Raw genomic sequence first — 27500 nt, 5'->3', positions numbered from 1 at the left:
AGACAGATTTTTAAGTCCTCTGAGGAAAAGGTGAACTGTTCTGTTTCATTAGGGCTGCAAATTCAGGCTGGTTATCCTCCTGGTTGCTGGTCTAAGCTATGACTAAGGCTAAAATCATTTCCTCTTTAGTCAGTTGGCATCTGGTCTTTGTCAGCTTGCCATCATCCCCTGCTGACATCTTTGCCTGGTTTCCTTGATTAAACTAAACTAATAAAAAAGATAAATAAATAAATAAAATTGTTGTGAAATGAAATTCTGAATGTTTACCTTATGGCTTCTAAGCAGACGCACCTTTAGTGACAACTGCCTACAGGCTACAGAAGTTTAATTAATATCCTCACCACTCCAAACCAATATGTGACATCCCCACTCTCAGTCAGTAATCAAGTAGCCTGAATCCTCACCACTGACACTGGAGGGGATGTTCCCTTGAAATACAGATGGATACAGTCAGTATTTACAGATGCAGACCTCTCTGCATCAATCACAATTTTCCTTAAGAGCACACAGGGAAAACAGTCAGCCTGGGGTCTGGATTTCTTTATATCTGTCTCCCACCAGGACTGCAGTAGGGCTCCCCACTAGCACAGCTATAGGGTTTAGTCCTTATCTGAGTGTCCAAGCCAAGTCCTCCAGCACTCTCTCTCTGTGAAACCAGTCCTCTGTCTCCTTGCTCCAAGTAGCCCATACACATACACACACACACACACACACACACACACACAAACACACACACACACACTGAGATTTGATTTTCACACACAGTCACACACCTGGGAAAGGTGGCACAGATTTATCCACTGTGCACCGTTCTGCCCAGACTATAAGGTAGTTACCACTGCCACCCAAAACTACAAAGCGAGTTACCTAAGGCACTTCCAAGGGTACCCAATTATACTGAATGAAATTAATATTAATACAGATGGTAATGTTGACGAAACAGCCAGGCTTCAGGAGTGGCCACAGTGTCAGCAATTGATATAAGTACTCTCAAAGGTTAAAATATTCTCTAAAGGACCAGCCACAATGAAAAGTTTAAATATATCTAATAATAAATAATAAAACAGCATGAAAATATATAACATCTATTTACAGTAAACACCAGAGATTTAATCACAGGAAATATTAAAATTAACAGCTGGAAAGATTCATACAGTTACAGAAAAACAATATTTAATTATTCTCACTATATTTTCCTGACTGATCTAGAGAATTACTGTTCCTACATATTTAACAGAGCAAGGCAAGATGAATTAGGTGAGGGATCCTACTATATCAGGTTCCAAGACACAGACTGCCCTGACACTTCTATCTCACCTAACATTAAAACATTTTTTCAGTAATGAATGACATCACATACATCTGGTCATCTGACTTCTGATTCCCAAGCAATGCTCCATTGCTAGAAACTGCCAGAATTTAGCACCTACATGTCAATTATACACAGGCAAGAGCATTGCTCAGATCTGGTGCAGCTTCTGGAAGTCATAAAACAATTACAAACTTCTACTCCTTCTACACAGACTAACAAACAATGCTTCTTACAGACATTGTGTCTCTGGCTTCATTCAAAACTGTGAGATAATATCCTTATAGCCTAGGCCCAGTAATTTAATTTCTTACTATTTTCCAAAGTTAGCTGGAGCTGAGCTTAACCTCTTCTCTTCCAGTATCCTCTGTTGACAAATATGTATTTAATTCATTTATCCAAGTGCAATTAACTCTGGGCAAATCTGCAATTGAAATTGTAGCTTGCTACAGATCCCCCACCATGCCACAGAACTCCCACTCTTCTTTTCTTGATATATTGGAAAATATTAGGATCCAACGAAACAACCTAATAATGGGTGATTTCAACTACCCCACCATTAACTGGGAAAGCTACTCATGTACCAACTCCTTCGCTAAACGCTTTCTAGAATTCATAAACTCCAATGCCCTAGATCAACTCGTCCACACCCCCAACAGGAGCAACAATATCCTAGACCTAGTCATTACCAACATGAGTGACCGGTGTTCCACACCTGAAGTCAACTCCTCGTTGGTCAGATCCGGCCATAAGCTAATCAACATAGATATCCACATCTCCCACTCCCACCCCCCATTAAGGAAACCACTGTAAAAAATGTCTCCAAAGCCAACTTCATGCTTCTTAAGACAGAAGTGGCAAACTTCACGACATCCATGCAGATGGGCAATGCAGTTATGACTCCAGAATCCTACACAAATGCACTCTATAAGCACTTACACAAGTGCATGGATCATGCTATCCCTAACAGAACCAAGATGCTATCCTCCAAAAAAAGAAAGCCAATCTGGTGGTCCCCAGCTATTAACAAACTCTACGATAGAAGGAAGAAACTGCTGCAGAAGAGAGTAAAATCCCATGAGTGTAGGAGTTCCCTGGTCAGCCTCAGTAAGAAACTGAGATCCCTCATAAAATCCTCCAAAGCTAGCTATGAAAACAGGACTGATTCTAAGGACAACCACAAAGCGTTCTATATCTATGTCAAGAATCTCAATGGCAACACGCAGGTCTGCTCTGAGTTACAGCACAATGGCATGAAAACTACAGAACCAACTGATATTGCCAAACATCCAGGCTGATAGGTTCAGTGCAAACTTTAACCCCCTCTCACCCCCTAAAGGGCCCATATCTATACTGGAAGAATGCAGAGCCCCTGCAATCACAACTGTGCAGGTAAAATCTTTACTCTCCAAAGCCAAGAACACAGCTTCCATGGGACCGGACAACATCCTAGGGTGCATTCTACATGAACTTCAGAATGAACTGGCCCCCCCACCTAAGCACCATGTTCAATCATAGCCTCACATCCAGCTTTGTGCCCACTGAATGGCACACAGCAACAGTTATACCACTTCACAAAGGGGGAGCCACCATGGCCCCCGGGAACTACTGCCCTATTAGCCTGACAAGCCTGGTCTGCAAGGCCATGGAATGTATCACCATGTAACTCATAAACAAAGGCATAGGTAACCTCCAAACTCTGGACCCCACCCAGTTCGGGTATGTGAAAGGCAGATCATGCCTCCTGAACCTGATTGACTTCTTTGAAACAGTCACCAAAGCTGTAGATGAGGGTAAGGCAGTTTACACAGCCAATCCCGACCTCGCGAAGGCTTTCAACACCATCCCCCATTCTGGAATTATAGATAAACTCTCTAAACTGTGTATAAATTCATACATCACAAGATGGGTTGCCAACTGGCTCACTGACAGAACCCACACTGTAAAAGTTGCAGACTCCAAATCTGACTTCAAACCAGTGACAAGTGGAGTACCACAGGGTTCAGTCCTGGGTCCTTTCCTGTTTGGTATCTACTTCTCTGAAGTAAGGGCTAACACAGAGGGGCCTCTGGCTGATGAAGTTCACAGATAACTGCAAACTAGGTGACATAGTTGAGTCCCCAAATGACATGGACATCCTACAGAAGGGCCTCACTGAGACAGACACCTGGTATCAGAGCCATGGCCTCAAGCTAAATGCCCAAAAGTGCATTGTCATTCCTTTGGTAAAAACTCTTTTACCATGAACTACCACATAGGTGGCAGTCCACTTAATACTGAAGGTGTGATAAGAAACCTTCGGACCCAGGTATACAGAAGTCTCTCCTTTGATAATCACATCACCACAGTAGTCAGGATATCTTTCTATGTGGCACACTTCATCACAAAAGGGTTCTCATCCAGAAAAAATAGGTCATTGTTCCCCTCTACTCGGCTCTCATTAGACCCTTATTGAGTCCAATGCCCCTTTTGAAATGTACCTCACAAGACATCCGCAACAGCTGGAAAGGCCATAGAAGTACCTCACAAAGATGATTATGGGCCTCAAACAAATGTCCTACACTGACCATCTCAAAAAACCCCAGCTTTACTCCGTAGCATATCACCTACTTCAAGGTGATCTCTGCCTAACATAGAAACTATGTCAAACCCAGAGCTGTTGGACATGCTACACCTAAAAAAAATCCCAGTCCCTCCAGGATACACACTCTAGGGACCTAAATCTTGTCACTACAATAAATAGAACATGCTGGAGGGATAGATTCCTGTCTTAGAGACTTCCCATACTCTGGAACAAGCTACATATCTATGTCAAGCAGAGTCCCTCATTAGCACTCTTCAAGAAAAATCTTGATGAATGGATGGGAATTAGGAAATTCACCCCAGGGATCACTTCTGTGGCTCTGCTAGACAGGGGCACAGGAAAATAACTTTCTTGGGTGGTGAAAGCTAGGGAACCTTGTTGGCTAGGCTTACATAGGCCCTAGGGCCGACAGCCTAGTACCTACCTATGAACCGATTACAATACAATCAGGACCCAGTGTTGGTACAATTTTAACACAAACAACTTTACAAATCCATTTTCAGCACAGGCATCTGCACAAATCAGTTCAATATTCAAATAACATATATTTCCTTACTAAATTCCAACTAGCTATGCTGGCATATGTTACACATCCACTGACGTACTTCTCCTAGCATAGCTGGCAATACCTCGCATTGTCAGAATATCTTTTTTTATTTTACATTGGTTAGTTGTGCCCTGGGCAACATAGCTCCTGGGGTAATTGTCCTGTTTTCCCCACCCTATCCTTGCTACTGTTTGCTACACATCCATTGCTAAGGCTGTGAAATAGCCAGCATTTATGCTTAGAATTGCCTAAGGGGACTGCTTTTCAGACATGGAGAGAAGAGAAAGTCTGGAATTCAGTTGGCCTTTATTTTTCTTGAATGTACAGAAAACAGACATAGCTTCAACACCTTCAGTCTGTCGGAGAATGTGCGGTTTTACAAAAGTGACATCTGAATATTTTTTTTGCTTGCTGTCACATATAACAATCAGTCCTTTAATAAGGGTTGAAGTCAGTCCAACATAAACAAAATATTTGAAGTTTTAATTCTTAATTTTATTGGTTTAAATCTAGTAACTGTTATAATCAAATGGCAAGTAGAGTAGTTGAAGCCTTAATCATTTACCAGTGGAAGTCTGTACCTATAGTTGTCACCCACTAGATTCAGTAATTATGGTTGGAGTTGAATCTGTTCACTTGTAGTGATGTCAGCTGTATCTACCACCAAATGATGGTCTAACAAAAGCCACAATGCAGCTATAGATTCTTGTGAAACAAGTGACACGACGTGACGTAATTGTTCTGCCATTCAGCAGACCCACATGCTGTAATAAAGAGCTACACAGCTTAATGGAAGTTACAGGACAATATTTGCCTGAAAATGAATACTGGCAGAAGTAGAGAACATGGCCTGACCTATATATAGTGTGAACTCTGAAAAATATCACATAAATAAGTTTCAGTATGTCGACAGCCAGAAATCTCACTTGGAGTGTTACACCCTAATTGTTTCATGTTGCAGATTTAATCCTAGATAGAAAAAAACTTTCATGTTGACAATGCTGGAATGCTTGACAATGTGACTGATATTTAAATACTATAGTACACTGAATCACTCACAGCATATTTCACTGCTCATCGGAGATCTGAGCACTCCCTTGCTCACTGATAGCACACAAAATGCTCCCCTTAAATGCATAACTTGTCTCATTGAATATTCACTGTCTCCAAGGCTCAAGTTTATTTTTTTCCCTATGTGTTGTTTGCCGTCCCCTGCCTATCAAACATCAGCCCTTTGCAATCAACTAGCATATCTGTTTCCCTGGGGAAACCTGGAGTCCATCATCTAGGCGGCCATCAGGGCTTTTTCTTATTATGACACAAACCCTTCTTCTGGTGTCTGACGTGAATGCTCAGAGATATGAGAGCCACAGTTTTCTCTTAACAGTGTGCATCTTCCATCCATGCCCCAGTGAAGACAGTTGCACAAATGAAGATTAGAGAAGCACACCATGTGTATCCATGGCCTATATGCTGCATGTCTTGTTCCTCTGTCTCTCCAGAAAAGTGCTAGCATTACAGTATGTTGGACCATCTCCCTCCAAGATTGGTGAGCCAGCATTGGCTACTTATTCCCACCCTCCCCCACTTGACTCCTCCAGCACCTAATCTGCTAATCATTCTTCAGTCATGTGAGTTATAGTCAGAACATTATTCCTCTATGCCGTGGAGATGGTCACTGCTTCTACTTTCTTACCACATAAATTAAATGATTAACATTTAATTCAGTTGACTATGGGAGTGTCAGTATGCAGTCTACTATATGCATCTTGTACTCACTAGGAAGAGAATAAAACAGAGGACCACTGAGGAAGTAATTGTATTCAGACACAGTGATGAGATACTCTTCTTTGGAGTACCACTACCCACTTTCATCCAGGCTGCAATTCTTTTAAAGCCCACTATATGTTTGCCTTACAATGTTAAATATATACCATCCAAACTATGCAAAAAAACATATCCTTTGATGAAATTAGTTCACTTAAAAGGTAGCTAACAGTGAGACTTGTGACCAGCCATGTGTTTGCTGTTTTGAGCAGTGGGCTAGAGTGAGTTTGTTTCTTTACCTGAGGCTTGCTACTTGTGTTACTGGAATGAGGATATTTACATGTGGAAAAGTAATGCAGCAGAGTCCATAATGGAGCCACCCCATTGATACATTCCATTTAAGAGAAACAGGACTTCCTCTTCTCTGTCTAGATAAGTCTTAGTTCATTCAGGAGATGAACTCTAAACACCATACCTCTCAAACTTTCAGTGCAAGAAATCTGGACAAAGCCCACCAGAATGGGGGGAACAAAGGCCCAAAAATAGGGACAGATTTTAAATATTGCTCTTATAAACTTAGGAAGTTGCTAGAGTGAAAGGGTTTGTTTAAACATACATTTTCTGAAGGATTTGAAGTCTGAAACTCAAATGTATGTCATTATTTAATTACTTTAATCTTCAGATCATCCCATTGATTTGCAGGAAAACCACAAATTTTATGAAGAACAGACCAAAAATATGAGCCAACAATCTGGACATTCTGCAAAAATCTGTACAGTTGAGAGGTATGCAAAACACATTTGAGTATCCGAGTGAAAATTTAGTTTGTTGTTTCTTGAGGTGCAGAATTAAATCTACACTTTTTTCAGTAGACATCTGGAGAAACTATTAATAAGATATGTATGTTACAGTGACAGCAGCCATCACTACCTTCTGCACTTCTGCTTAACTTGAGTGAAAAGAGTTTCATAATAACAGTAATGAGGATGTTTCCTTTTCAGGAACCTGTGATGTCTTTCAAGTTGAAAAGGCTTAAATTCAATCCTTTCTTATTATTTAAAGAGTTCTAGTATCATGTTTTGATGTGCGATTTTAGGGAATATATTTATGTAAGCTGACTATTCCAAACAACATCAAAACCCATTTCTATTGTTTTCCCATGGAGGTGGCAGTCAAATAAATATTGATACCTCTTTGTCTTCACAACTCATAGTTAAGACCCTTCCCATTTCTGACAGTTTATCTTGAAGTGTTACATTTTTTAGAACTACACTTCACTGCAACCTCTCTCCAAAAATGAACACCATTGTCTCACGTTAACAAAAAGCAAAATGACTACTCATACCACAAAGAGCTACCCTCCTGCTAGGCTCTCTTTTATTCAAGATTATTATGGTAGAAATGTTCCACTTTTTTCCACAACGGAGTCCATAGAGAGCTCTGCCTTAAATTTATATCTCTGCATAAGTCCAGCCCATACTTAGACATCTTTTACTTATTTAAAATGTACTGATCATGCATTCTCTGTACTCACACCCAATATCAGTAAATCCATTACCTGACAAAATATAAGTGCATCACATTCATCAAAAACTTCTTGTAAGGACTAAAACACTTATCTCTACAAACAGGCATACTGCAAATGCTTTTCAGATATCTTTGTTACTTAATTTTCAATTCTCAAAACATCTCCACTAAAAGCAATATACTTCTCCTACACTAAATCTTAAAGTAACACCAGTTAATATTAATTACCTTTCTTCTTTTCAATAAACCAAATCCAATGAATAAATTACACACTAACTTTTACTGGGATATCATAAACAAAAGTACTTTCTATAGTTTGCAACACTGTTTTTATACTTAGTATAAACTACATTGTCTATGTCCTTTGTCCACAAGAGGCATGCATATGCTCCTCCACGTGTGCCATGGGACACCATCACCAGTATGAGTGGCCACATCCACTACTTTCCTGGGACTAGCTCCCCCTATCATGACAGGTCTCCTCTCTCCAGCCAAGGCCCTATCATTAGAACAGCAGAGTGAGCCAGGTGGAAACCACCCATCCTTCCTGACAGATGAGTGCACCCATCATCCCTGACAAATGAGTGCACCCAGCCTCCCTGTTAGATGAGCACACCCATCTTTCCTGCCAGATGAGCGTACCCATCCTCTTTGCCAGAGATGGGCACCCAGTCTTCCTGCTGGAGGAATGCACCCAGCCTCCCTGCCGGATGAGCACACCCATCCTCCCTGCCGGATGAGCACACCCACTCTCCCTGCTGGATGAGGACACCCATCCTCTATTCCAGATGAATGCACCCATCCTCCATGACAGATGAGCACAGCCATTCTCCCTGCAGGATGAGTGCACCCCATCCTCCCTACTAGATGAGCGCACCCCATCCTCCCTGCCCGATGAGTGCACCCATCCTCCCTGCCTGTATGCCATCAAGCACCTTTGCTGTTAGTCACACTCAGATTGCCTGGGCTATAGTCAGTACTATATCCCTCTAAGTCATCAGTGCAGACTCACATAGCTTCATTTCTGACTGGGAGAAGGAAAACAAACATTCATATACTCACAGATGATAAAAGTGGACATTATTTTAAAAACTGTACTCTAAGTTATGAAACCACCGACATCACTAATGACACACTAGTTACTGATATGTTTTGCTGGACAATTAAACTGTTAAAGAAAATAAAATATAGGATGGGAATTCAAATGGTATTTAACTAGTTGGATACAACAAGGCTAAGTATATAATGTGAGCAAAATTACAAAAGCAGGAAGGTTACTTAGTCTTACATTAGCATACCAGAAAGCAAACCACTGAAGAGAAAGCACCATAACAATCCTCAAAATAGAAAAAGGCTAAGCAGAACAAGGTTTGTTTCAGAGAAATGAATAGTAGAAAAAACAGCATGTGCCATTGAAAATAGCAGTTATATTTGCTGGATTTTTCATTTAATGTAGCAGATGTTCTCTGAGCTACAGTCTGAAAGAAAGGAGGTCCCCAGACTAGTCTTAGATTTCTTCTGGGACATATTTAGGTATCTGTTGTTTAATGAACTTTTTTTTTTCAGTTTTTCACAGAAAGATTGTTTACACAGGAGCAGACTGTTTACATTGAAGTGCTGAAGGATACTGCTGAGGGTTTCTTGTCTGCAGGTGAGACATGAAAATAAATAAATGCATATCCCAGTGGACCAATTATAGAAATGGTTGTTGTTATGGAAGCATCAGTACCACACACACCCACACACATATGCACCTGAAATTATAAAACAACAGCTGGACAGGAGTGCCTACTTTTCTAACGTCAGCAGAGTTGAGGTAAACATAAGAGGCAGGTGACATGGTAAAATATACATCTTTGGCCTGTTAGTCTCTAGATTACCAGTTTAGTATGCTGTGCTGCTGTTTAACAGGAAAATGCAAAGTAGATGGACACACATTACTCAGGTATGAGCTTTCAGGATAGCCATCATAATACTATTCTGAGTTATGGCTTAAGCAATTGTAAACATAGAGCTGAAAATTCAGCCAGAACAATGGTAGCCATGCTACATTCACTGATATTGTTGCAGATTTGCATGAATGAAACATGCCATCTTGCAGACTTCTCATTCAAGATGGGGAATATGTGATAGCCAAAATCGATCACAAAAAATAACTCCATATGCATTTAATGAATCTAGTCAGAGGGCCATACTTGCAAAAGGAAAACAAACTAATTGTTTTTCTACTCTTGTGCTGTGCAATCATAAAAGAGATTGCAGACAAAAGCCTAATTCAGAAGATGCCTTCATGGTTTTGAAAACTGACAAAAAGCGATTTTAATATAAATGAATTAAAAGATATATAATTAAGTACTTTTCAGTGATGTAAGTTTATAGCCATGTTGGCTGGCTGTCTTTTTGTTTTTTTACTCGTAGACAGTAAGGCTAAAACAATGTAGAGGGATGGCTGTGTTGTGAAAACTCTCATTTATGCCACCATTAGCCAGAATGACTGTCAGACACTGGAAAGACAAATCTTATATTTGGACCTACATCTGTAATACATTCTCATTACTGTGCATAAAGAAAGTAGGTTATGGTGGGTTCTGCTGCAGATCTGGTCACAGATCATACCTCTGAACTGTCTAGATTTTGCAGAATGGCCAGATTTTTTGCTCATGCTTTTGGTCCAGTCTCATAAAATTTGTGGTTTTCTGGCAAATCACTGAGGACTGAAGTTACTAAATAATGACAGACATTTGGGTTTTAGGCTTCATATTTTTCAGAAAATGCATGTTAATGCAAAACCTTTTATTATAACAACTTTCTAAGTTTATAAGAGTAATATGTAAAATCTGCCCCTATTTTTGGACCTGTGTCCCCTCATTAATTTTGTCTCTGTCCAAATTTCTTGAGCTAAGAGGTTGAGAGGTATGCCACAGTTTAACCATTAGAGGCCACCTGGAGAAATGAAAACAATGCAGTTCTAGTAATGTTATTACATTTATTTTATGCATTTATGTATATATGCATGCATATATTTACACATATATATTTATACAAACATTTGTTGATCAGATAAGTGGTCAAAACCACATGACATTGATTCATTAATAAGCATATGTTGCAATACTACAGTTCCAGATATTGTAAACAATACAGTACATTGTTAACCTCAGACAACTTTTACCAGCAAACGCCCTTCACTCATTTTGTCAAATGGGAATTCCTACACAATTGTCAAAATGTCAGAATACAGGTTAATTGTAATATTAAGGGTGCATGTAAACAGCTGCATTTTAGTTTAATAAATTCTGAAAAAAGAAAGACATAATTAACATAGTTTGTGAGCTATTGATTTCCTCCCACCATCCTGTGATCAAGCAGTGCATATGCACACAGAAAACAAAAGATACAACTAGTAATGTGGTTGTCACAAAACAGATCATTCTGAAATTTAAAATAAGCTAGTGACATGAAAGTGACTAGGAACACAATAAGAAATTGTTTTCTCTCTTTAATATCTTTATTTATTTAACTGCTATCCATATAGTTCCACTATTTGTGCATCTCTTCATAGCAACACTTAAACAGTTAAAAGTCTTATGTCAAACATAACACAAAGTCACTTCTCATATATGTAATATGCAACATGTAAGAATTCATATCATAATAGGAGGAATCAGTAAAAGAACAGATAAATGCAGAACACAAATAGCATTGTTCTACACTATACAGATCATAATGTAGAAAATGAGCAATCAATGCAGCACATACAATCTTAGACAAAAATTCACAGCAAACCCCCGGTCCTATAGACTTAAAAACAATACTTGTTAATACAAAATTATTAGTTTGCAATAACAAGACATATTCACAGACAAAAGATCACTTAATATCACTAATTCTAAAACATTATCTGAAAAAGGACCATGAAGAATCGTTCTTTGCTCTTTATTATAGTCCTGAGATGCAATTCGTCTGAAGTAGGACTATGCAGTGTTGCTCTTCTTTTATGTATTCTGTCTTATAAACGCTTATGTTTCTATTTTCAGCTATGTAATATGCAGTTTTTAGAAGCTGCACTTGGAAGGTCTGTTTTGCCGAGCCTTTTATGACTCCCATTTATACTGCTCAAGTGCTTGTTGCGGTATATCCAAAGTATCCTTGCTTGTGCTATTTCAGTTTTTTTGTGTTGTCATTCTTGATATGCAGAAATGAACAGTAGGTGGCTGAGGAGTTACAATGGAAGCCTTAGAGGGAAATTGTTTTGCTAAATATTTTTATTTCAGTTTTTGCTTAGTAGTTTGCTCATCTTCTCATTCCACGGAGTTCACTAGAGGCATTATTTTTTTAATATTTGTGTGGAAGCTAAAGGAAGGTAAATGATTTTCTTAGGGTCTCTCATTATTTAAATGACAGCTGACGAGACTGATGCTTTCTTAACCACTGCAATGCACTCTTTCAACCTTGGGAGGATGTATGCTTTTCTAGGACAGCACTGCTGGATCACAGTGGACTTCAAGCAGCCAAAACTGGCTGCAAAATCATTGTGTACATTTGGGACATGCTAACAGAGCTCATTATGTCATAGCCATTATTATGGAGTGGTCTAAAAGCTGTACCAAAATCACACTGTTTTTAACAGTGGCAATCAAAGAAGAGGGCAGCACAGTGGTGCAGCAGATAGCGCTGTTGCCTCACAGCAAGAGGATCTGTGGTTTGGTTCTCAGCTGGGGTGCCTTCTGTGCAGAGTCTGCATGTCCTCCCTGTCTTCCTGTGGGTTTCACTATACCGGGTACCACACAATAACGTCTTTATTTAAACAAAGTAAAGAGGTGAGCCTTATCGTTGCTTCATCAGACAAAGAATTAACTGTTCAACTGCTTGTTTTATATCACTCTCAGTCAAAAAATTTTTTTCCAATTAGTGACATCATACAACTTTTGAAAATTTAAAGGCATATATGACAAGAATATTATAAAATACTCATATGAATATAAAATATATATACAAAAATGTATAGTATGTTCATATTTATGCATATCTAATTTAAAACAGTTAAATAATCTGATAAAAATGCATATATATATAAAATGCATATAAATAAAATGCATAATAATATAAATAAAAATGCATAGTATGTTCATATTTATGCATATCTAATTTAAACAATTAAATAATCTCATAAAAATGCATATATATAATATATATATAAAAAATGCATAATAAAAAATATATATATATTTATTTATTTTAGAAAAAATATATGCAAAAAATTAATTGTGTTGAAGGCGTCTAGCTTTAAGAAATGGAACCAGTGATGTACAACCATTTAAGCCTGGATATCTATCAGCATTGAGCTTGATAATCCATCTTTGTTCTCGGCTCTCTGTAAAATTTTCTATATCTCCTCCCCTCACATTTCTATGTATATGTTGTAAAACAAAGATTACAATTGACAAAGATCCAATTGGAGCACATAAGAGACATCAGAAATAATAAAACTACTAGTGCGCTTGCTCAACATGTTTTAAACACTGACCCTTCACACTCTTTCAAGTTCTTTGTTTTACAACATATACATAGAAATGTGAGGGGAGGAGATATAGAAAATTTTACAGAGAGCCGAGAACAAAGATGGATTATCAAGCTCAATGCTGATAGATATCCAGGCTTAAATGGTTGTACATCACTGGTTCCATTTCTTAAAGCTAGACGCCTTCAACACAATTAATTTTTTGCATATATTTTTTCTAAAATAAATATATATATATATATATATATATTTTATTATGCATTTTTTATATATATATTATATATATGCATTTTTATGAGATTATTTAATTGTTTTAAATTAGATATGCATAAATATGAACATACTATGCATTTTTATTTATATTATTATGCATTTTTATTTATATGCATGGTTTATGTCTATGCATTTTTATGAGATTATTTAACTGTTTTAAATTAGATATGCATAAATATGAACATACTATACATTTTCAGATATATATTTTATATTCATATGAGTATTTTATAATATTCTTGTCATATATGCCTTTAAATTTTCAAAAGTTGTATGATGTCACTAATTGGAAAAAAATTTTTTGACTGAGAGTGATATAAAACAAGCAGTTGAACAGTTAATTCTTTGTCTGATGAAGCAAGGTTGCGAAAGCGCTCACCTCTCCTTTTTTACTTTGTTTAAATAAAGACGTTATTGTGTGGTACCCGGTATAGTGTTTTCTCTCATATATTTCTCTTTTTTATATACTGGGTTTTACCTGAAAGCCGTTTTGTTTTTCGTTTATTCCTGTGGGTTTCCCCTGGGTGCTCTGGATTCCTCCTACATTCCAAAGACATGCAATGGATGGATTAGGCACTCTAATTTAGTCATAGGTGTGAGTGTGCATGTGAGTTTGTCATGTGGAAGAACTACCACGGCAGTGTAAATCCTGGCTCTAAATGATTGCCACTGTTGAAGTCACACCCCGACTCCATGTGCAAAAATGGGAAAAAGAGGTTGTAGATGGATGAATGGAATCAAAGAAGAATGTGCCAGACTCTGCAGGTTTGAGATTTTAACAGAATCACAACTTATTAATCTCTATTATTCTGTTTATGCTAAACAGTTTCTAAGCAGTGCTCTCCATTTTTCCAGAAACAGAATTGTGAAAACACTGTCACGCTCATCCTCTTTTGCAGTCTGACCCAATCCAGCCAAAGTTAATGTAGACACAATCCTCCTACACCAAGTGTAACAGTAGCTAGGTTGCTTGAGCTTTATTTGGGACTATTTCAAGTAATACTAATGGTATAATTTTTCATTTACTAGAAATGCAATTCCTTCTTGTGTTTTCCTTTAGCATCTGGACAATCATGTGACATGACTCTAGCCATTTATTTATTTATTTTTTTTGCCGGACTAGGGATTCCTTAATGCATTTCCTTTTAATAATTAGACAATCATTTAACATGGATCTCATACTTGGTAAGAAATGTATTACCCCCCTCCGCAAAAAAAAAAAATATATATATATATATATATATATATATATATATATATATATATATACATATATATGTAACACTGGAGTCAACAGCTGCAACATTTCTAAAAAAGCAAACCCAAATAACAGATCCAAAAGAGAAGCACAGGAGCAAACCAAGGCTGACAACAAAAGTCATCATAAATCCAGCAGTCACTGAAGCTTATTCAAGCAGCAGAAATAAATGCTAGTTCAAACAATGACTGAATCCATGCCAAAGACAAGTAAAATCCAAGCTGTTTTATTGGTAAGCACTTTCACCCTGTAAGGGCTTTGTCAAACCATAAGAAACAAACACTGAATACAATCAAGTCACATTTTATAAGGAAATAGGGCTGACATCACTTCCTGTTCCTGATTAAAACTTTTCAGTATGCAGAAATAATACGTCTATAAAATATGTATACAGAAAACTATATATATAAACAATATATATATATAAAAATGCATATAAAAATACACATCACAATGAACAATATTGTGGGTACTGTTCCATGTAATTGTTGTAATTTTTGCAAATTTGTAGATACCAGTTCCCAGTTTATTCACCCAGATACTTCCTATTGTTTCAGGTTTCAACTCAGTGCTAATTGCAATACATCACATGTCATTTATTTAGCTAAGTGCACTGCTTGTCAAGCATTCTACGTAGGCAAGACAGACAGATGCCTACGAGATAGAGTAAGGGAACACCTTTATCACATTCGTACACTGTCTCCACACAGTGCACTTTCTAAACACATTATAGACAGTGACAATACACATTCATTTGTATTCTTAGTTATACAGATCAATGAACCCAGTGTTAGGGGAGGGGATATATGCAATTACACTGAAACACTGGAATTAAAATGGATTATCAGACTTAGAGCAGACCGTAGACCAAGTCTGAATGACAAAATTCCGTTGAAACCTGTTCTTAAGAATAGGAGACTCACTGTGAGATAAACATACATATTTTAGAATGTTAACAAATGTTTTATATTTGACTTTATATACAGATGTGTATTTTTATATGTATTTTTTATATATATATTGTTTATATAAATAGTTTTCTGTATACATTTTTTATAGACATGTATTATTTCTGCATACTGAAAAGTTTTAATCAGGAACAGAAAGTACAAGTGGTACAGTGAATTATCTTCTGTTTAAACTGTGAGCTTTGGCTGGCTAAGACCTGTATGCTATCAATTGAACGCATAAGTGAAGCTAAGTAACTTTTATCTGCACTTTTATCAAATAATACACGATTTAAAGTAATTTGTTTGTGTTGCATTGAGGAATATCTAGCTGGAAGCTGTGACTCTGTTTTTGAGTAGTACAAGTGGTATTTTCAGTTAAGGCTTGTTAAAAAACCTGCATAGCCAGTGATAGTGGGGGTAGTTTCCTTCATTGTTATTCAGTTTCTGTCTTATACAAGTGGTACAGTGAATTATCTTCTGTTTAAACTGTGAGCTTTGGCTGGCTAAGACCTGTATGCTATCAAGTGAATGCATAAGTGAAGCTAAGTAACTTTTATCTGCACTTTTATCAAATAATACACGATTTAAAGTAATTTGTTTGTGTTGCATTGAGGAATATCTAGCTGGAAGCTGTGACTCTGTTTTTCAGTAGTACAAGTGGTATTTTCAGTTAAGGCTTGTTAAAAAACTGCATAGCCAGTGATAGTGGGGTAGTTTCCTTCATTGTTATTCAGTTTCTGTCTTATACAAGTGGTACAGTGAATTATCTTCTGTTTAAACTGTGAGCTTTGGCTGGCTAAGACCTGTATGCTATCAAGTGAATGCATAAGTGAAGCTAAGTAACTTTTATCTGCACTTTTATCAAATAATACACGATTTAAAGTAATTTGTTTGTGTTGCATTGAGGAATATCTAGCTGGAAGCTGTGACTCTGTTTTTCAGTAGTACAAGTGGTATTTTCAGTTAAGGCTTGTTAAAAAACCTGCATAGCCAGTGATAGTGGGGGTAGTTTCCTTCATTGTTATTCAGTTTCTGTCTTATACAAGTGGTACAGTGAATTATCTTCTGTTTAAACTGTGAGCTTTGGCTGGCTAAGACCTGTATGCTATCAATTGAATGCATAAGTGAAGCTAAGTAACTTTTATCTGCACTTTTATCAAATAATACACGATTTAAAGTAATTTGTTTGTGTTGCATTGAGGAATATCTAGCTGGAAGCTGTGACTCTGTTTTCAGTAGTACAAGTGGTATTTTCAGTTAAGGCTTGTTAAAAAACTGCATAGCCAGTGATAGTGGGGGTAGTTTCCTTCATTGTTATTCAGTTTCTGTCTTATACAAGTGGTACAGTGAATTATCTTCTGTTTAAACTGTGAGCTTTGGCTGGCTAAGACCTGTATGCTATCAATTGAACGCATAAGTGAAGCTAAGTAACTTTTATCTGCACTTTTATCAAATAATACACGATTTAAAGTAATTTGTTTGTGTTGCATTGAGGAATATCTAGCTGGAAGCTGTGACTCTGTTTTTCAGTAGTACAAGTGGTATTTTCAGTTAAGGCTTGTTAAAAAACCTGCATAGCCAGTGATAGTGGGGGTAGTTTCCTTCATTGTTATTCAGTTTCTGTCTTATACAAGTGGTACAGTGAATTATCTTCTGTTTAAACTGTGAGCTTTGGCTGGCTAAGACCTGTATGCTATCAATTGAATGCATAAGTGAAGCTAAGTAACTTTTATCTGCACTTTTATCAAATAATACATGATTTAAAGTAATTTGTTTGTGTTGCATTGAGGAATATCTAGCTGGAAGCTGTGACTCTGTTTTTCAGTAGTACAAGTGGTATTTTCAGTTAAGGCTTGTTAAAAAACCTGCATAGCCAGTGATAGTGGGGGTAGTTTCCTTCATTGTTATTCAGTTTCTGTCTTATACAAGTGGTACAGTGAATTATCTTCTGTTTAAACTGTGAGCTTTGGCTGGCTAAGACCTGTATGCTATCAAGTGAATGCATAAGTGAAGCTAAGTAACTTTTATCTGCACTTTTATCAAATAATACACAATTTAAAGTAATTTGTTTGTGTTCCATTGAGGAATATCTAGCTGGAAGCTGTGACTCTGTTTTTCAGTAGTACAAGTGGTATTTTCAGTTAAGGCTTGTTAAAAAACCTGCATAGCCAGTGATAGTGGCAGTAGTTTCCTTCATTGTTATTCAGTTTCTGTCTTATACAAGTGGTACAGTGAATTATCTTCTGTTTAAACTGTGAGCTTTGGCTGGCTAAGACCTGTATGCTATCAATTGAATGCATAAGTGAAGCTAAGTAACTTTTATCTGCACTTTTATCAAATAATACACGATTTAAAGTAATTTGTTTGTGTTGCATTGAGGAATATCTAGCTGGAAGCTGTGACTCTGTTTTTCAGTAGGTTCCCGCCCACCCTCCCTGTTTTTGTCTTGGTGTTGATCTTGGTGGCTTTGAAACTGCCCACCCATCTTGTAAATTTGCACTTGGATACTCCTCCTAGGCCCATCTCATTTGCTCACTCAAAAAAAAAAATGTATCTGCTTTTACTGTATTTGTGTTTCTTCCTACTTTATTTTGCTTTTGCATCATCTTAAAAGTACTCAATTGTATTTATTACTGCTTGGTGTAACTCACTCTAAGCCTTTTAGTTTAAGCACTTGGGCTTCAGACCAGTTGTTTTACATTAAGAAGGTTTGTGGTCTGCACTGTAGTGGTAGGACAGGTAGCTTACATCCTTCTAAGTTGGGAACTGCTGATTGAGGGCTCAGTGTTTGTTATTTTAAAAGTGTATTAATTCTGGTTTAAGCACTTGGGCTTCAGGCCAGTTATTTTACATTAAAAGGGTTCGTGGTCTGCACTCTTGTGGGAGGAGAGGCTGGACTCTGCCCTTCTGAGCTGGGAATTTCTGGTTAAAGGCTTATAGTGCCTGCATATTTGAACTGCTTCTACTGAAATTGGTACACCTTGTTTAATTGTATTTATTACTGCTTGAGTAACTTGATTTTAAAGTGTAGCTATCATCTAAAGTCTTTTGGATTAAGCACTTGGGCTCAGACCAGTTGTTTTACATTAGGAAGGTTTGTGGCCTGCACTGTGGTGGCAACAGGTAGTGGTTACATCCTTCTAAGTTGGGAACTGCTGATTGAGGGCTCAGTGTCTGTTATTCTAAAAGTGTATTAGTTCTGGTTTAAGCACTTGGGCTTTACATTAAGAAGGTTTGTGGGAGGAGAGGCTGGACTCTGCCCTTCTGAGCTGGGAATATCTGCTTAAAGGCTTATAGTGCCTGCATATTTGAACTGTTTCTTACTGAAATTGGTACACCTTGTTTGCTGTAGCATAGACTAGACCCAGGCCTGCTGAATCTAGCTTTGTTTGTATGCTTGTTTGCTTGTTATTTCCCTGAAACGCTAATTCCACCTAAAACGTGGCTTTTCAGCACTTCTGCGGATCCCTAGTGATATCTGCATTGCTTACTGTACTTATTTCCTTGTTTCACTTGAAAGAAAGTTACTGTTTGTTGTTTTTGCATTTAAGTTACCTGTAACACATTGCATTAAAGTTACCTGGCACTTGCTCACTAAAGCAATTATATAAGTCAGCACTAAAAAATTAAATGCACTACACCCTCACAAACTCCCCTTGAGTACCTTGTTCCCCATTGGCCATTTTTTTCAATTATAAAGGAATTCCCAATACTATTCTAGCATGTCCAAAGGTTAGTTGTCAATCTCCTCTCTGGTCCAGCTGGTGAATCTGGAAATCTTGAGGCAATGTTACAACTGCCTCATGTACACAGACAACCCTCTCCTCCTCCCAACAAATTCCAACACATGTGAGAGATGCAACCATATAGCCAAACTGGAGGCTAAGCTCTCTCAACTCAGTACTGATGTAACCAGTCAGGAGGAGAAGGAAACCACACTCACTACAATTCCAGTCTCACATAGACCTACCACAACAGCAAACCAAACACATAAACACACAAAAACATACTCGGAGGCTCTAAATAAAAATCTGCCTAAGCAGCAGAGACCTCCAAAGCAGACACCCAAGCAACCGCTACCCCAAAAGAAAATACGTGCAACACATAGCTCACAAAGCCAGTGTGCCAAACAGTCACAGCCCTTAAGGCTAAACAACACACCTGATACACTTGTAATAGGTGAGTCTATTGTCAGGCACACTGACGTCCCACTCACCAGGCTGAACAAGGAGAAGGTCACGGTGAGCTGCCTGTCAGGCGCTAGGATCCACCACATAACACAAGCACTCAGGTCACTCCAAGGCAAGTACAAATATGACTCCGTCATTGTCCATGCTGGTGTGAATGACCTGAGATGTACCTCCATGGACTACATGAAAAGAGACATAGAGGAACTCTCTGAGCAGGTAGCCCAGGCCGGCATGACCCTGACCTTGAGTAGCATCTTACCCTCACCAAGAATGATGCCACAATATGAAGACAAGATGATTAATTTCAACAATTGGTTTAAGTATTGGTGTCATTCAAAGGGGATCCAATGCCTGTCAGCCTGGGATGACATGCTCGATAAGCCACGATACTTAGCTAGGGACGGCTTGCACCTGTCACCCCTGGGCTTTTGGATATTGGCAAAGGCTCTTGCTACCCCCATAGTGCCTTTTTTAGGCAAGGCTCAAAAGACGAACCCAACTCCATAGGTATCACAAGGGATAAGAAACTAAGAGTAATGCTACTCAATGCCAGAAGTCTAAACCTCAAGATGCATGCACTCGAAACTCTCCTTAGCATGAAGAACATCGATATCTGTGCAGTAACAGAAACCTGGTTCAAGGCTCCCGAGAGTACCCAGCACTACCAGGTTATACCTCATACCATGCTTTTTGGCCCCAAAACTTGGACCAAAACAGAAAAGGAGGGGGAGTATCAATATTCGTCAAAGATACCCACACCTCCAGGTTGGTGGCAAAGCATGAAGCATCAGAGACTATCCATGTGCAACTAACAGTGGGTAAAACTGCCTTCCAGTTTATAGCCTGCTACAGACCACCCTCCCAAACCCAGGAACCCCACTCGGCCTTCCTGAGAACACTGGAAAATATGAAGGTCTCTCCAAACACCATTATATTGGGCGACTTCAACTACCCAAACATAGACTGGGAGCATTACTCTAGCTCCAACACCCTAGCTCAAAGGTTCCTAGAATTTATAAACTCAAATGCTATGGAACAACTTGTTACCACTCCCACAAGAGGGGAAAACATACTGGACCTGATCATCACCAACATGGGGACTCTATGCTCCAGACCAGAAGTGTATCCTCACTGGTAAGATCAGACCATAAACTAATCTCACTGGATATTCATATCCCAACCCCACCCCTGCCCAGAAAACCACAGTGAAAAACTTCTCTAAAGCAAATTTCACACTCCTCAAAACCGAGGTGGAATCCTTCAAAGCCCCCGGGCCTGTGGAAAATATGGCCCAGACCGCAGAATCCTTTATAAACACATTCTATGAACACCTTCAGGAATGCATGGATCATGCAATCCCAAATAAAACCAAGACCCAATCCTCCAAAGGCAGACGTCCTGTCTGGTGGACCCCAGCCATAAACAAACTATACAATAGAAGGAGGAAGCTACTACATGATAGAGCAAAATCCCAAAAAGGGAAGGCATCTCTGATCAGTGTTAGCAAAAAACTATGGGCACTCATAAAATCGTCTAAGGCCAGCTTTGAGAGAAAAATTGCACAGGACACTAATGATAATCACAAGGCTTTCTTTAGTTATGTTAGGAACCTGGGTGGGAATTCCCAGATATGCTCAGAATTAGTCCAAAATGACAAAAATACACGAACCCACAGACATTGCCAACATCCTAGCTGACAGGTTCAGCGCAAACCCCCCCTCCCCACCAAAAGGGCAAATATCTATCCCAGCAGAGTGCTGCCCCCCCTGACATCTCAGATGCTCAGGTAAGAGCCGCCCTCTCCAAAGCAAAAAACACAGCATCAATGGGACCAGATGGTGTCCCGGGCTGCATCCTGCATGAACTCCAAGAAGAGCTAAACCCAAACATAAAACTACTGTTCAGTCTCAGCCTTACCACAGGATATGTACCCAAAGAGTGGCATACAGCAACAGTGGTCCCTCTCCACAAAGGTGGTGCCTCATCAGATCCTGGAAACTATCGCCCCATAAGCCTGACTAGCTTGGTCTGCAAAGCTATGGAAAGGATCATCATGGACCTCATAAATAAAGATATTGGGGACCTACAGACACTGGATCCTACCCAGTTCGGCTTTGTTAAGGGCAGATCCTGTCTCTTAAACCTGGTCAATTTCTTTGAAACAGTCACCAAGGCCATTGACGAGGGGAAGGTGGTCCACATAGCCTACCTGGACCTCGCAAAAGCCTTCAATACAATACCCCACTCGGGCATTATAGATAAGCTCACCAGCTTAAATATAAACCCCTATGTCACTAGATGGGTTGCAAACTGGCTCAAGGACAGAACCCACATGGTTAGAATTGCTGGAGCCATGTCAGACTCCAAACCAGTTACAAGTGGCATCCCACAAGGCTCAGTCCTGGGACCTCTCTTGTTCAGTATATATTTCTCAGAGGTACAGGCCAACACGGAAGGACTGTGGCTGACCAAGTTCGCAGATGACTGCAAACTGGGCGCCATAATCGACTCTCCAGCCGACACAAGCATCCTCCAAAAGGGCCTCATAGAAACAGACAACTGGTGCCAGAGCCATGGCCTCAAGCTAAATGGCAAAAGTGTATAGTCATCCCTTTGGCAAAAACAAAGTGCCCACAAATTACCACATAGGTGGTAATCCATTAAGTATGGAAGAAGTAATTAGGGACCTGGGGACCCAAGTTGATAGCAATCTCTCATTTGACAACCATGTGGCCAAAGTGGTTAGAAAAACATTTTATATAGCCCACCTAATCATGAAGGGATTCACATCTAGATCAGGGAGGTCATTGTGCCTCTTTACTCATCCCTCTTCAGGCCCATAATTGAGTACAATGCCCCTTTTGGGATGTATCTTACCAGACACCTGCAGCAACTGATAAGACCCCAAAAGTACCTCACCAAGAGGATCAAAGGGCTCAAGCAGATGCCATATGCTGCCCGGTTAAAGAAACTCCAGCTCTACTCAGTGGCATACCGCCTGCTCAGAGGCGATCTGTGCCTGATGTATAAAGCCATGTCCAATCCGGAATTAATGGACATGCTGCACCTCAGAAAATCCAAATCCCATCGAGCTACGTGCTCGAGAGACTTGAACCTCAGCACTGAAATAAATAGGACATGCTGGAGGGACAGATTCATAACCCAGAGGCTCCCTTCACTCTGGAATAAAATCCCAGTCCAGGTTAGGCAGAGTCCCTCATTGACTCTCTTCAAGAGGAATCTTGATGAGTGGATGGGGGATCGTAAGTTTACCCCAGGTATCACTTCTGTGTCACTGTTAGACAGAGGCACAGTATACTAACCTCGAAAAAGGGCATAGCAAAATTAATTTAAAATGTGTGGCGAAAGCCAAACACACTCTGGCTAGGCTTATAAATGCCCTAGGGCAGATAGCCTAGTATGAACCTATGAACCTATGTCAGCCCTATTTCCTTATAAAATGTGACTTGATTTTATTCAGTGTTTGTTTCTTATGGTTTGACAAAGCCCTTACATGGTGAAAGCACTTACCAATAAAACAGCTTGGATTTTACTTGTCTTTGGCATGGATTTAGTCATTGTTTGAACTAGCATTTATTTCTGCTGCTTGAATAAGCCTCAGTGACTGCTGGATTTATGCTGATTGGTGTTGTCAGCCTTGGTTTGCTCCTGTGCTTCTCTTTTGGATCATTTATCTATTTTATTAGTAACAGGAGCATTTGGACCGTGATAACACTTACTCTTATAGTAAACCCAAATAACAGATGCATTAGTGTCACTATGATTTTCAAACCTGATACTGACTTCACCAGCTGTGCTGTTTTTATTTTTCTGAAATTGCTTTACAGTGTCTTAGATTTATTAATAATTGCCTTCATTTTATTAATAATTAAATGAACCATCAGATACTTGCAAATTCATTAAACAATAACCCAGGGGCAGCTCGTGCTATAGGACTGCAGAACTGCAGCCCAGCCCCCACCCCACCTGTAGAAGGAAAGAAGAAAAGAAATAAAAAATAAAAACAATCATGAGTCCCAGAACTCCACACATGTGTGCTTGGAGTTCCTAGTACTCCCAGAACTCCAGACTACTGTGTTATGCAGTCCGGATAGGGGAGAAAGGCATCTTTGCCCTGCAGCCCAGAAGTCTGTGCAGTGATGGCCACACAGAACAGAAAGACACCAGACTGCATCACCCACAGGCTTGAGCCTACTCTCACAGAGCCAGGGGAACCAGAAACCAGCTGTTAGCTTGCACAGGTGGGCTAAGGAGACTTTGATTCAGGACTGCTGTAACTGGATTAAAGTGTGTGTGCAGGCTAAGGACTGCTACGGATTTAATTCAGGTAAGGTGTGTGTGTGTGTGTGTGTGTGTGTGTGTGTGTGTGTGTGTGTGTGTGTGTGTGTGTGTGTGTGAAATGCCCCAGTTGCTATATACTGGTGGCTAGAGAACACATGGTGGTGGGTAAAGAATACTCAGGCTTGAACCCTGTACCTTGGGTGCAGGTGGCAAGGGCCTGAATTCCCTACCCACCACCATTTGTAAAAAATTTGCAGATTTTTGCCTCATATTTGTTCTGTTCCTTATAAAATCTGTGGTTTCTGTATGTTTGTTTTTCCTTGCAAAGTCAGTAGTGCAGTGGTGCACTGGTAGTATTGTTGCCAAACAGCTACAGGTTCTCTGGTTTGATTATTGGCTGGGTTGCCTTCTGTGTGGAGTCACCATGTCCTCCCATCTTACAAAGACATGTGTCTGAAGTGTTTGTCCCTGCTCTGCTGAAAATTGGCTTTTGTTCCAAGTCAGACTTTCTTGGTTAACAAATGTTAAATAAAAATAACAGGCATTTGAATTTCAGACTTCATATTCTTCAGAAAGTATGTGGTAACACAAAACCTTTTATTCCAGCAATTGCCTAAGTTTATAACATGGATATGTGAAATTTGACCCTATGTTTGGGACTGCATTCCCCCATTATTGGCTTTGTCCAGGTTTTTTTGTGCTAAGGTTGAGAGCTATGGTGAGAAGTGAATTCACTGAATATGTTTGGGGGCTGTATTCCCCCATTATTGTCTTTGTTCACGTGTTTTGTGCTAAGTGGTTGACAGCTATGGTGAGAACTGAATTCACTAAATGGTAGCCATTTAAGTTTCAGTCTTCCTCTCTTTCACAAAATAGCTGATTTGGCATAGTGGTATGTTGTTCTGACTGTTTTGCACAGGGTCCCCTGGGTTCAAGCCTTGGCAGTGAAATGCATGGTGGTAACACAGCATTTTATTCTAGCAGCTTATAACATTATACAAGCAATGTTTAAAATGTGTCCCTGGTTTTGGGCTTTTGTCGTCCCCCTCAATAAATTTTGGCTTTTTCCAGATTTCTTGTGCTGCAAAGTTCAGAGATACAGCTGAGTGTCGAGTAGATTTTACAAGGAGCTGAGAGCTGCAGGGGAACAAAAGTTTAGTGTTGCTTATGCTGAGTCTGCTTGCATTGTTAATAGCACAACAGGTAGTGTACTTGCTTTTGATGCAGAAGGATGTGGGTTCTACTCCCACAGTAGGTAGATGCGTTGCTGATATTGTACTACCTTGTAAAGGGGGTGGATGCTGCAGTCCTTTTTGGTGAAGATACCTAGTAACTATGAACCTGTTATCAGTTTGCCATCCATTCCCTATTGCGATATTACTAGCTTAATATTTTTTTAATGCAACATAGGCAATTTATTCCTCAAGGGCAACAGGCACTTTATTTGTAGATGAAACAATGACATATAAAGTTGTTTGCTAGCAGCAACCTCGTCATTAGTTCCATATTTCTTTAATGTGGAATTATTTAGATGACTTTTACTACTTCAGAGATTGTGCATATTTACTGATACTGGTAGACTGCAGAAGTTTGAGTAGACTTTTATGATGGAAATGTTCTGAACTGGGCAGTTTTGTCATTATTGGTGCATGCATTTTGTTTCATTGTTTACTGGAAAAATGTTCAAAACAATAAATTTATAATGCCGTCTAACAACTGTACTGTATTATACAAGGAATATAACTTAATACAATCAGGAAGGTGTATCAAAGAGCATGTGTATATTTCGTGTTCAAGGGGCCTATGATTTGGAAACAGCCCAACGTTATTCTTTATCTCCCACTAGCAAAATGTATTTTCTTTTAATGTGGGTTTCAATGCTGTTTCAATGAATGTGAGTTTCAAGGGCAGAGAAGTTTTAATGCTAAGTCTATTTTCATTGTGAGACTGCATTGCTTTGTTTAGTAGATATCTATTAGGGTTTGTGCTGTACAATACAAAATAAAACTTTCAAATGAAATCCAAATCATCACAGAAGTAAAGCAGTATGCACATTACAGTGTTTATGGTAAATGGGGCGAAATAACCAAGGAATGGGACATTAGAATGGCTGCAGGGGGGGGGGGGTTCCATTTGACCATGAGTTTGTGAAGGGGGAAGGGCAGCAAACTCATACAGCCCCGACTGAACTATACCTCTCAACTGTCCAGATTTTTGCAGAATGAATAGATTGGTTCCTCATAAAATTTGTGGTTTTCTGGCAAATCATTTAGGAATGAAGTCACTAAATAATGACAGACATTGAGTTTCAGACATCATAACCTTCAGAAAAATGCATGCTAAAGCAAGACCTGTTATTCTATCAACTGTCTTAAGTTTATACAAGAGCAATTTTTAGTACTGTTTGTATGTTCCCCCAATATATTTGGCCTTGTCCAGATTTCCTGCATTAAGAAGTTGAGAGGTATGTGCAAATAAATCGCTTTATAGAATTAGGAATATCCAAACCTCTCAACCATCCCCAATTTTGGCTCAAAATGTTGCTCTCCCCCTGATAATCCTTCTGCAAAATGGTAAATGTGGAAGAAAACGTGGAGGGTTTACAATTATAAATAACTGTAATGATCAGAGTTATAGTTTGCTTTTATTTCAGAAGTGCATGTAGGTGCTCTTATTTTGTCAGCTGCTCAAGTTAACAGTACTAATATTAAAAAGTTGTCCCTTCTTTGACAGGTTCCCAGCTGTATTGTGTGGCAATTTTATATTTTTGCATCACATTTTTGGTCTGTTTTTCATAAAATTGTGGTTTTCTGGCAAATTAGTGGCAAATCATTAAAGATTGAAGTTAAAAAATAATGGCAGACATTGAGTTTCAGATTTCATACCCTTCAAAAAATTCATACTAGTGCAAGACCTACTACTATTCTATTATCTTTCTAAGTTTATAAGAGCAATATTTAAAAAGTGTCCTTATTTTTGGACCTTTGTCCAACTTCTATGTATGGCTTTGTCCAGATTTCTTGCTCTGAGTAGAGATATATGAGTGTCAGAGCCATCACCATCAGCCAGAGACATTTCAAATTGTGATATACTTGTTGCACCCCACTTCCCATTATAGTGGCTCTGGATGTTTCCAAGCAAGGCAAGGAGTAGTTATGCAGTGTAAGTGTGTATACAGAGTATTCCCCCATCCAAGGTAGACCACAAGTATGACTGTGGCTTTTCATCTGTCCTTGATTTTGCAGAATGTTCTGGTTTTCTGTCATGTTTTT

Source organism: Protopterus annectens, chromosome 8.part1 (genome assembly GCF_019279795.1).
Source record: "Protopterus annectens isolate FY-2018-M chromosome 8.part1, PAN1.0, whole genome shotgun sequence".
NCBI classification, from domain to species: domain Eukaryota; kingdom Metazoa; phylum Chordata; order Ceratodontiformes; family Protopteridae; genus Protopterus; species Protopterus annectens.
Note: the sequence above shows the minus strand (reverse complement) of the source record.